The sequence below is a fragment of the Ascaphus truei genome, unplaced genomic scaffold (genome assembly GCF_040206685.1).
Source record: "Ascaphus truei isolate aAscTru1 unplaced genomic scaffold, aAscTru1.hap1 HAP1_SCAFFOLD_1420, whole genome shotgun sequence".
NCBI classification, from domain to species: Eukaryota; Metazoa; Chordata; class Amphibia; order Anura; family Ascaphidae; genus Ascaphus; species Ascaphus truei.
The window spans coordinates 3,798-15,923 of NW_027454303.1; the positions used below are offsets into that span (position 1 = coordinate 3,798).

A 12,126-nucleotide genomic window follows, 5' to 3' on the forward strand; every position below is an offset into this window, starting at 1 on the left:
CCATGCTGAAAAGGAGGAATTCGGTCAAAAGTAGAAGCTAAGAATGCATTGAAATTTGATGTGACTCAAAGCAGGAATTTGACCACAAATGGCACATGAGGCCTTCGATAGAGCGGGTAGAGCGGAGGACTGTAGTGAAAATGCGGTAATCCTTAGGTCGCTGGTTCAATTCCGGCTCGAAGGAGTGATCCCTTTTTTCTTTTCTTCTCAACGTTCTTGTGCTCTATACTAATAGTCCAATGTTTCCGTGTTGCTGAGGATGTATTAATGTACTAACAGAAATATGAACTTTACATAATTGTTCATTGACAAAATAATTAACTTGTTTCATGAACAAAACAGCAACTTTTGCAAAAACAATAATTGCAAGGTTACGTGACCATTGAGCAGGTTGTACTTTCATATTTTCAATATCATTTTCCAAAACAAATGTTTAAGATTGCAAAACTCGGCCACATGAAAAAAAAGTTGCATGAATTTTACTCCGGAACGATAATTGGAGACAATGTCAAAATGTTGCATTTTCAATGTATTCCGAACAAAAGTTGATAAAAAGCTTGCAATACAAAAAATCTTACAAAAAGTTTAAAAAATTGAATTTTATCCAATATTCAAATCAAAAAATTGCAAACCTAAGAAAGTTCTCATACAGAATTAATAGCTGTATTCCACAATGCAATTTGAATCCTTTTTCACTCTTGCAGCAGATTATTTATCACATTTGTGGGAAGGATGAGATTTGTGTTAAAACATGTTGCATGACTTTTAATCTTGAACGATAATTGGAGACAATGTCGAAATGTTGCATTTTCAATGTATTCCTAACAAAAGTTGCTAAAAAAGCTTGCAATACAAATAATCCTCCACAAAGTTGAAAAAATTGAACTTTTTCCAATATTCAAACCAAAATATTGCAAAACGAAGAAAGTTCTTATACAGTATTTCTAGCTGTATTCCACAATGCAATTTGAATCATTTTTCCCTCTTGCAGCAGATTATTGATCATACAGGTGTGAAGGATGAGATTTGTGTTCAAATATACCGCCGGATTTGTAGCCCACTCTATGCTATACAGTGAAAACATCCACTAAGTTTATTGATCATTTTTGTTTTCATCTATATTTCTATTTCTAAGGATGTAACACTGGTAACGTGTTTTAAACACCACTTTCAAGATGCTGTTTTTTTCTAAACTAACATTTTCATTTAAATAGTAGCTATTACAAAATGTACAGATTAAATGCACACTTTTCTTTCCTTGTAAATAGTTACAAACGGTTAGAATCCATGGAAAATAAACCTACGATTAGACCTGGCGAGACCATTCTGTAAAGCAAAATACCAAGGAACTCAGTGGATGATTTTAGATGTGGTTTATTGGCCAGTTTATGTATTTCATGAATGATGAAAAATATATCATTCTCTTTGTAATGCCTTTCCTGCTCTAAAACCATGCTGAAAAGGAGGAATTCGGTCAAAAGTAGAAGCTAAGAATGCATTGAAATTTGATGTGACTCAAAGCAGGAATTTGACCACAAATGGCACATGAGGCCTTCGATAGCTCAGCTGGTAGAGCGGAGGACTGTAGTGAAAATGCGGTAATCCTTAGGTCGCTGGTTCAATTCCGGCTCGAAGGAGTGATCCCTTTTTTCTTTTCTTCTCAACGTTCTTGTGCTCTATACTAATAGTCCAATGTTTTCGTGTTGCTGAGGATGTATTAATGTACTAACAGAAATATGAACTTTACATAATTGTTCATTGACAAAATAATTAACTTGTTTCATGAACAAAACAGCAACTTTTGCAAAAACAATAATTGCAAGGTTACGTGACCATTGAGCAGGTTGTACTTTCATATTTTCAATATCATTTTCCAAAACAAATGTTTAAGATTGCAAAACTCGGCCACATGAAAAAAAAGTTGCATGAATTTTACTCCGGAACGATAATTGGAGACAATGTCAAAATGTTGCATTTTCAATGTATTCCGAACAAAAGTTGATAAAAAGCTTGCAATACAAAAAATCTTACAAAAAAGTTTAAAAAATTGAATTTTATCCAATATTCAAATCAAAAAATTGCAAACCTAAGAAAGTTCTCATACAGAATTAATAGCTGTATTCCACAATGCAATTTGAATCTTTTTTCACTCTTGCAGCAGATTATTTATCACATTTGTGGGAAGGATGAGATTTGTGTTAAAAAATGTTGCATGACTTTTAATCTTGAACGATAATTGGAGACAATGTCGAAATGTTGCATTTTCAATGTATTCCTAACAAAAGTTGCTAAAAAAGCTTGCAATACAAATAATCCTCCACAAAGTTGAAAAAATTGAACTTTTTCCAATATTCAAACCAAAATATTGCAAAACGAAGAAAGTTCTTATACAGTATTTCTAGCTGTATTCCACAATGCAATTTGAATAATTTTTCCCTCTTGCAGCAGATTATTGATCATACAGGTGTGAAGGATGAGATTTGTGTTCAAATATACCGCCGGATTTGTAGCCCACTCTATGCTATACAGTGAAAACATCCACTAAGTTTATTGATCATTTTTGTTTTCATCTATATTTCTATTTCTAAGGATGTAACACTGGTAACGTGTTTTAAACACCACTTTCAAGATGCTGTTTTTTTCTAAACTAACATTTTCATTTAAATAGTAGCTATTACAAAATGTACAGATTAAATGCACACTTTTCTTTCCTTGTAAATAGTTACAAACGGTTAGAATCCATGGAAAATAAACCTACGATTAGACCTGGCGAGACCATTCTGTAAAGCAAAATACCAAGGAACTCAGTGGATGATTTTAGATGTGGTTTATTGGCCAGTTTATGTATTTCATGAATGATGAAAAATATATCATTCTCTTTGTAATGCCTTTCCTGCTCTAAAACCATGCTGAAAAGGAGGAATTCGGTCAAAAGTAGAAGCTAAGAATGCATTGAAATTTGATGTGACTCAAAGCAGGAATTTGACCACAAATGGCACATGAGGCCTTTGATAGCTCAGCTGGTAGAGCGGAGGACTGTAGTGAAAATGCGGTAATCCTTAGGTCGCTGGTTCAATTCCGGCTCGAAGGAGTGATCCCTTTTTTCTTTTCTTCTCAACGTTCTTGTGCTCTATACTAATAGTCCAATGTTTCCGTGTTGCTGAGGATGTATTAATGTACTAACAGAAATATGAACTTTCCATAATTGTTCATTGACAAAATAATTAACTTGTTTCATGAACAAAACAGCAACTTTTGCAAAAACAATAATTGCAAGGTTACGTGACCATTGAGCAGGTTGTACTTTCATATTTTCAATATCATTTTCCAAAACAAATGTTTAAGATTGCAAAACTCGGCCACATGAAAAAAAAGTTGCATGAATTTTACTCCGGAACGATAATTGGAGACAATGTCAAAATGTTGCATTTTCAATGTATTCCGAACAAAAGTTGATAAAAAGCTTGCAATACAAAAAATCTTACAAAAAAGTTTAAAAAATTGAATTTTATCCAATATTCAAATCAAAAAATTGCAAACCTAAGAAAGTTCTCATACAGAATTAATAGCTGTATTCCACAATGCAATTTGAATCCTTTTTCACTCTTGCAGCAGATTATTTATCACATTTGTGGGAAGGATGAGATTTGTGTTAAAACATGTTGCATGACTTTTAATCTTGAACGATAATTGGAGACAATGTCGAAATGTTGCATTTTCAATGTATTCCTAACAAAAGTTGCTAAAAAAGCTTGCAATACAAATAATCCTCCACAAAGTTGAAAAAATTGAACTTTTTCCAATATTCAAACCAAAATATTGCAAAACGAAGAAAGTTCTTATACAGTATTTCTAGCTGTATTCCACAATGCAATTTGAATAATTTTTCCCTCTTGCAGCAGATTATTGATCATACAGGTGTGAAGGATGAGATTTGTGTTCAAATATACCGCCGGATTTGTAGCCCACTCTATGCTATACAGTGAAAACATCCACTAAGTTTATTGATCATTTTTGTTTTCATCTATATTTCTATTTCTAAGGATGTAACACTGGTAACGTGTTTTAAACACCACTTTCAAGATGCTGTTTTTTTCTAAACTAACATTTTCATTTAAATAGTAGCTATTACAAAATGTACAGATTAAATGCACACTTTTCTTTCCTTGTAAATAGTTACAAACGGTTAGAATCCATGGAAAATAAACCTACGATTAGACCTGGCAAGACCATTCTGTAAAGCAAAATACCAAGGAACTCAGTGGATGATTTTAGATGTGGTTTATTGGCCAGTTTATGTATTTCATGAATGATGAAAAATATATCATTCTCTTTGTAATGCCTTTCCTGCTCTAAAACCATGCTGAAAAGGAGGAATTCGGTCAAAAGTAGAAGCTAAGAATGCATTGAAATTTGATGTGACTCAAAGCAGGAATTTGACCACAAATGGCACATGAGGCCTTCGATAGCTCAGCTGGTAGAGCGGAGGACTGTAGTGAAAATGCGGTAATCCTTAGGTCGCTGGTTCAATTCCGGCTCGAAGGAGTGATCCCTTTTTTCTTTTCTTCTCAACGTTCTTGTGCTCTATACTAATAGTCCAATGTTTTCGTGTTGCTGAGGATGTATTAATGTACTAACAGAAATATGAACTTTACATAATTGTTCATTGACAAAATAATTAACTTGTTTCATGAACAAAACAGCAACTTTTGCAAAAACAATAATTGCAAGGTTACGTGACCATTGAGCAGGTTGTACTTTCATATTTTCAATATCATTTTCCAAAACAAATGTTTAAGATTGCAAAACTCGGCCACATGAAAAAAAAGTTGCATGAATTTTACTCCGGAACGATAATTGGAGACAATGTCAAAATGTTGCATTTTCAATGTATTCCGAACAAAAGTTGATAAAAAGCTTGCAATACAAAAAATCTTACAAAAAAGTTTAAAAAATTGAATTTTATCCAATATTCAAATCAAAAAATTGCAAACCTAAGAAAGTTCTCATACAGAATTAATAGCTGTATTCCACAATGCAATTTGAATCTTTTTTCACTCTTGCAGCAGATTATTTATCACATTTGTGGGAAGGATGAGATTTGTGTTAAAAAATGTTGCATGACTTTTAATCTTGAACGATAATTGGAGACAATGTCGAAATGTTGCATTTTCAATGTATTCCTAACAAAAGTTGCTAAAAAAGCTTGCAATACAAATAATCCTCCACAAAGTTGAAAAAATTGAACTTTTTCCAATATTCAAACCAAAATATTGCAAAACGAAGAAAGTTCTTATACAGTATTTCTAGCTGTATTCCACAATGCAATTTGAATAATTTTTCCCTCTTGCAGCAGATTATTGATCATACAGGTGTGAAGGATGAGATTTGTGTTCAAATATACCGCCGGATTTGTAGCCCACTCTATGCTATACAGTGAAAACATCCACTAAGTTTATTGATCATTTTTGTTTTCATCTATATTTCTATTTCTAAGGATGTAACACTGGTAACGTGTTTTAAACACCACTTTCAAGATGCTGTTTTTTTCTAAACTAACATTTTCATTTAAATAGTAGCTATTACAAAATGTACAGATTAAATGCACACTTTTCTTTCCTTGTAAATAGTTACAAACGGTTAGAATCCATGGAAAATAAACCTACGATTAGACCTGGCGAGACCATTCTGTAAAGCAAAATACCAAGGAACTCAGTGGATGATTTTAGATGTGGTTTATTGGCCAGTTTATGTATTTCATGAATGATGAAAAATATATCATTCTCTTTGTAATGCCTTTCCTGCTCTAAAACCATGCTGAAAAGGAGGAATTCGGTCAAAAGTAGAAGCTAAGAATGCATTGAAATTTGATGTGACTCAAAGCAGGAATTTGACCACAAATGGCACATGAGGCCTTCGATAGCTCAGCTGGTAGAGCAGAGGACTATAGTGAAAATGCGGTAATCCTTAGGTCGCTGGTTCAATTCCGGCTCGAAGGAGTGATCCCTTTTTTCTTTTCTTCTCAACGTTCTTGTGCTCTATACTAATAGTCCAATGTTTCCGTGTTGCTGAGGATGTATTAATGTACTAACAGAAATATGAACTTTACATAATTGTTCATTGACAAAATAATTAACTTGTTTCATGAACAAAACAGCAACTTTTGCAAAAACAATAATTGCAAGGTTACGTGACCATTGAGCAGGTTGTACTTTCATATTTTCAATATCATTTTCCAAAACAAATGTTTAAGATTGCAAAACTCGGCCACATGAAAAAAAAGTTGCATGAATTTTACTCCGGAACGATAATTGGAGACAATGTCAAAATGTTGCATTTTCAATGTATTCCGAACAAAAGTTGATAAAAAGCTTGCAATACAAAAAATCTTACAAAAAAGTTTAAAAAATTGAATTTTATCCAATATTCAAATCAAAAAATTGCAAACCTAAGAAAGTTCTCATACAGAATTAATAGCTGTATTCCACAATGCAATTTGAATCTTTTTTCACTCTTGCAGCAGATTATTTATCACATTTGTGGGAAGGATGAGATTTGTGTTAAAAAATGTTGCATGACTTTTAATCTTGAACGATAATTGGAGACAATGTCGAAATGTTGCATTTTCAATGTATTCCTAACAAAAGTTGCTAAAAAAGCTTGCAATACAAATAATCCTCCACAAAGTTGAAAAAATTGAACTTTTTCCAATATTCAAACCAAAATATTGCAAAACGAAGAAAGTTCTTATACAGTATTTCTAGCTGTATTCCACAATGCAATTTGAATAATTTTTCCCTCTTGCAGCAGATTATTGATCATACAGGTGTGAAGGATGAGATTTGTGTTCAAATATACCGCCGGATTTGTAGCCCACTCTATGCTATACAGTGAAAACATCCACTAAGTTTATTGATCATTTTTGTTTTCATCTATATTTCTATTTCTAAGGATGTAACACTGGTAACGTGTTTTAAACACCACTTTCAAGATGCTGTTTTTTTCTAAACTAACATTTTCATTTAAATAGTAGCTATTACAAAATGTACAGATTAAATGCACACTTTTCTTTCCTTGTAAATAGTTACAAACGGTTAGAATCCATGGAAAATAAACCTACGATTAGACCTGGCGAGACCATTCTGTAAAGCAAAATACCAAGGAACTCAGTGGATGATTTTAGATGTGGTTTATTGGCCAGTTTATGTATTTCATGAATGATGAAAAATATATCATTCTCTTTGTAATGCCTTTCCTGCTCTAAAACCATGCTGAAAAGGAGGAATTCGGTCAAAAGTAGAAGCTAAGAATGCATTGAAATTTGATGTGACTCAAAGCAGGAATTTGACCACAAATGGCACATGAGGCCTTTGATAGCTCAGCTGGTAGAGCGGAGGACTGTAGTGAAAATGCGGTAATCCTTAGGTCGCTGGTTCAATTCCGGCTCGAAGGAGTGATCCCTTTTTTCTTTTCTTCTCAACGTTCTTGTGCTCTATACTAATAGTCCAATGTTTCCGTGTTGCTGAGGATGTATTAATGTACTAACAGAAATATGAACTTTCCATAATTGTTCATTGACAAAATAATTAACTTGTTTCATGAACAAAACAGCAACTTTTGCAAAAACAATAATTGCAAGGTTACGTGACCATTGAGCAGGTTGTACTTTCATATTTTCAATATCATTTTCCAAAACAAATGTTTAAGATTGCAAAACTCGGCCACATGAAAAAAAAGTTGCATGAATTTTACTCCGGAACGATAATTGGAGACAATGTCAAAATGTTGCATTTTCAATGTATTCCGAACAAAAGTTGATAAAAAGCTTGCAATACAAAAAATCTTACAAAAAAGTTTAAAAAATTGAATTTTATCCAATATTCAAATCAAAAAATTGCAAACCTAAGAAAGTTCTCATACAGAATTAATAGCTGTATTCCACAATGCAATTTGAATCCTTTTTCACTCTTGCAGCAGATTATTTATCACATTTGTGGGAAGGATGAGATTTGTGTTAAAACATGTTGCATGACTTTTAATCTTGAACGATAATTGGAGACAATGTCGAAATGTTGCATTTTCAATGTATTCCTAACAAAAGTTGCTAAAAAAGCTTGCAATACAAATAATCCTCCACAAAGTTGAAAAAATTGAACTTTTTCCAATATTCAAACCAAAATATTGCAAAACGAAGAAAGTTCTTATACAGTATTTCTAGCTGTATTCCACAATGCAATTTGAATCATTTTTCCCTCTTGCAGCAGATTATTGATCATACAGGTGTGAAGGATGAGATTTGTGTTCAAATATACCGCCGGATTTGTAGCCCACTCTATGCTATACAGTGAAAACATCCACTAAGTTTATTGATCATTTTTGTTTTCATCTATATTTCTATTTCTAAGGATGTAACACTGGTAACGTGTTTTAAACACCACTTTCAAGATGCTGTTTTTTTCTAAACTAACATTTTCATTTAAATAGTAGCTATTACAAAATGTACAGATTAAATGCACACTTTTCTTTCCTTGTAAATAGTTACAAACGGTTAGAATCCATGGAAAATAAACCTACGATTAGACCTGGCGAGACCATTCTGTAAAGCAAAATACCAAGGAACTCAGTGGATGATTTTAGATGTGGTTTATTGGCCAGTTTATGTATTTCATGAATGATGAAAAATATATCATTCTCTTTGTAATGCCTTTCCTGCTCTAAAACCATGCTGAAAAGGAGGAATTCGGTCAAAAGTAGAAGCTAAGAATGCATTGAAATTTGATGTGACTCAAAGCAGGAATTTGACCACAAATGGCACATGAGGCCTTTGATAGCTCAGCTGGTAGAGCGGAGGACTGTAGTGAAAATGCGGTAATCCTTAGGTCGCTGGTTCAATTCCGGCTCGAAGGAGTGATCCCTTTTTTCTTTTCTTCTCAACGTTCTTGTGCTCTATACTAATAGTCCAATGTTTCCGTGTTGCTGAGGATGTATTAATGTACTAACAGAAATATGAACTTTCCATAATTGTTCATTGACAAAATAATTAACTTGTTTCATGAACAAAACAGCAACTTTTGCAAAAACAATAATTGCAAGGTTACGTGACCATTGAGCAGGTTGTACTTTCATATTTTCAATATCATTTTCCAAAACAAATGTTTAAGATTGCAAAACTCGGCCACATGAAAAAAAAGTTGCATGAATTTTACTCCGGAACGATAATTGGAGACAATGTCAAAATGTTGCATTTTCAATGTATTCCGAACAAAAGTTGATAAAAAGCTTGCAATACAAAAAATCTTACAAAAAAGTTTAAAAAATTGAATTTTATCCAATATTCAAATCAAAAAATTGCAAACCTAAGAAAGTTCTCATACAGAATTAATAGCTGTATTCCACAATGCAATTTGAATCCTTTTTCACTCTTGCAGCAGATTATTTATCACATTTGTGGGAAGGATGAGATTTGTGTTAAAACATGTTGCATGACTTTTAATCTTGAACGATAATTGGAGACAATGTCGAAATGTTGCATTTTCAATGTATTCCTAACAAAAGTTGCTAAAAAAGCTTGCAATACAAATAATCCTCCACAAAGTTGAAAAAATTGAACTTTTTCCAATATTCAAACCAAAATATTGCAAAACGAAGAAAGTTCTTATACAGTATTTCTAGCTGTATTCCACAATGCAATTTGAATAATTTTTCCCTCTTGCAGCAGATTATTGATCATACAGGTGTGAAGGATGAGATTTGTGTTCAAATATACCGCCGGATTTGTAGCCCACTCTATGCTATACAGTGAAAACATCCACTAAGTTTATTGATCATTTTTGTTTTCATCTATATTTCTATTTCTAAGGATGTAACACTGGTAACGTGTTTTAAACACCACTTTCAAGATGCTGTTTTTTTCTAAACTAACATTTTCATTTAAATAGTAGCTATTACAAAATGTACAGATTAAATGCACACTTTTCTTTCCTTGTAAATAGTTACAAACGGTTAGAATCCATGGAAAATAAACCTACGATTAGACCTGGCAAGACCATTCTGTAAAGCAAAATACCAAGGAACTCAGTGGATGATTTTAGATGTGGTTTATTGGCCAGTTTATGTATTTCATGAATGATGAAAAATATATCATTCTCTTTGTAATGCCTTTCCTGCTCTAAAACCATGCTGAAAAGGAGGAATTCGGTCAAAAGTAGAAGCTAAGAATGCATTGAAATTTGATGTGACTCAAAGCAGGAATTTGACCACAAATGGCACATGAGGCCTTCGATAGCTCAGCTGGTAGAGCGGAGGACTGTAGTGAAAATGCGGTAATCCTTAGGTCGCTGGTTCAATTCCGGCTCGAAGGAGTGATCCCTTTTTTCTTTTCTTCTCAACGTTCTTGTGCTCTATACTAATAGTCCAATGTTTTCGTGTTGCTGAGGATGTATTAATGTACTAACAGAAATATGAACTTTACATAATTGTTCATTGACAAAATAATTAACTTGTTTCATGAACAAAACAGCAACTTTTGCAAAAACAATAATTGCAAGGTTACGTGACCATTGAGCAGGTTGTACTTTCATATTTTCAATATCATTTTCCAAAACAAATGTTTAAGATTGCAAAACTCGGCCACATGAAAAAAAAGTTGCATGAATTTTACTCCGGAACGATAATTGGAGACAATGTCAAAATGTTGCATTTTCAATGTATTCCGAACAAAAGTTGATAAAAAGCTTGCAATACAAAAAATCTTACAAAAAAGTTTAAAAAATTGAATTTTATCCAATATTCAAATCAAAAAATTGCAAACCTAAGAAAGTTCTCATACAGAATTAATAGCTGTATTCCACAATGCAATTTGAATCCTTTTTCACTCTTGCAGCAGATTATTTATCACATTTGTGGGAAGGATGAGATTTGTGTTAAAACATGTTGCATGACTTTTAATCTTGAACGATAATTGGAGACAATGTCGAAATGTTGCATTTTCAATGTATTCCTAACAAAAGTTGCTAAAAAAGCTTGCAATACAAATAATCCTCCACAAAGTTGAAAAAATTGAACTTTTTCCAATATTCAAACCAAAATATTGCAAAACGAAGAAAGTTCTTATACAGTATTTCTAGCTGTATTCCACAATGCAATTTGAATAATTTTTCCCTCTTGCAGCAGATTATTGATCATACAGGTGTGAAGGATGAGATTTGTGTTCAAATATACCGCCGGATTTGTAGCCCACTCTATGCTATACAGTGAAAACATCCACTAAGTTTATTGATCATTTTTGTTTTCATCTATATTTCTATTTCTAAGGATGTAACACTGGTAACGTGTTTTAAACACCACTTTCAAGATGCTGTTTTTTTCTAAACTAACATTTTCATTTAAATAGTAGCTATTACAAAATGTACAGATTAAATGCACACTTTTCTTTCCTTGTAAATAGTTACAAACGGTTAGAATCCATGGAAAATAAACCTACGATTAGACCTGGCAAGACCATTCTGTAAAGCAAAATACCAAGGAACTCAGTGGATGATTTTAGATGTGGTTTATTGGCCAGTTTATGTATTTCATGAATGATGAAAAATATATCATTCTCTTTGTAATGCCTTTCCTGCTCTAAAACCATGCTGAAAAGGAGGAATTCGGTCAAAAGTAGAAGCTAAGAATGCATTGAAATTTGATGTGACTCAAAGCAGGAATTTGACCACAAATGGCACATGAGGCCTTCGATAGCTCAGCTGGTAGAGCGGAGGACTGTAGTGAAAATGCGGTAATCCTTAGGTCGCTGGTTCAATTCCGGCTCGAAGGAGTGATCCCTTTTTTCTTTTCTTCTCAACGTTCTTGTGCTCTATACTAATAGTCCAATGTTTTCGTGTTGCTGAGGATGTATTAATGTACTAACAGAAATATGAACTTTACATAATTGTTCATTGACAAAATAATTAACTTGTTTCATGAACAAAACAGCAACTTTTGCAAAAACAATAATTGCAAGGTTACGTGACCATTGAGCAGGTTGTACTTTCATATTTTCAATATCATTTTCCAAAACAAATGTTTAAGATTGCAAAACTCGGCCACATGAAAAAAAAGTTGCATGAATTTTACTCCGGAACGATA

At 32.9% G+C, this 12,126-nt stretch overlaps 8 non-coding genes across 8 annotated transcripts; all 8 read left to right on the forward strand.

The window, feature by feature from the left end:
- The first annotated feature begins 1,551 nt into the window (after nucleotides 1-1,551).
- On the forward strand, nucleotides 1,552-1,637 carry TRNAY-GUA (transfer RNA tyrosine (anticodon GUA)). The gene is given in 2 exon segments: nucleotides 1,552-1,588; nucleotides 1,602-1,637. It is a non-coding gene; the product is annotated as a tRNA-Tyr (tRNA).
- Nucleotides 1,638-3,005: 1,368 nt separating this feature from the next.
- Nucleotides 3,006-3,091, forward strand: TRNAY-GUA (transfer RNA tyrosine (anticodon GUA)). Its single transcript is given in 2 exon segments — nucleotides 3,006-3,042; nucleotides 3,056-3,091. It is a non-coding gene; the product is annotated as a tRNA-Tyr (tRNA).
- Nucleotides 3,092-4,459: 1,368 nt separating this feature from the next.
- On the forward strand, nucleotides 4,460-4,545 carry TRNAY-GUA (transfer RNA tyrosine (anticodon GUA)). Its single transcript is given in 2 exon segments — nucleotides 4,460-4,496; nucleotides 4,510-4,545. It is a non-coding gene; the product is annotated as a tRNA-Tyr (tRNA).
- A 1,368-nt stretch (nucleotides 4,546-5,913) lies between these two features.
- TRNAY-AUA (transfer RNA tyrosine (anticodon AUA)) lies at nucleotides 5,914-5,999 on the forward strand. The gene is given in 2 exon segments: nucleotides 5,914-5,950; nucleotides 5,964-5,999. It is a non-coding gene; the product is annotated as a tRNA-Tyr (tRNA).
- Nucleotides 6,000-7,367: 1,368 nt separating this feature from the next.
- On the forward strand, nucleotides 7,368-7,453 carry TRNAY-GUA (transfer RNA tyrosine (anticodon GUA)). The gene is given in 2 exon segments: nucleotides 7,368-7,404; nucleotides 7,418-7,453. It is a non-coding gene; the product is annotated as a tRNA-Tyr (tRNA).
- Nucleotides 7,454-8,821: 1,368 nt separating this feature from the next.
- TRNAY-GUA (transfer RNA tyrosine (anticodon GUA)) lies at nucleotides 8,822-8,907 on the forward strand. The gene is given in 2 exon segments: nucleotides 8,822-8,858; nucleotides 8,872-8,907. It is a non-coding gene; the product is annotated as a tRNA-Tyr (tRNA).
- Nucleotides 8,908-10,275: 1,368 nt separating this feature from the next.
- Nucleotides 10,276-10,361, forward strand: TRNAY-GUA (transfer RNA tyrosine (anticodon GUA)). The gene is given in 2 exon segments: nucleotides 10,276-10,312; nucleotides 10,326-10,361. It is a non-coding gene; the product is annotated as a tRNA-Tyr (tRNA).
- Nucleotides 10,362-11,729: 1,368 nt separating this feature from the next.
- Nucleotides 11,730-11,815, forward strand: TRNAY-GUA (transfer RNA tyrosine (anticodon GUA)). Its single transcript is given in 2 exon segments — nucleotides 11,730-11,766; nucleotides 11,780-11,815. It is a non-coding gene; the product is annotated as a tRNA-Tyr (tRNA).
- Nucleotides 11,816-12,126: the final 311 nt, after the last annotated feature.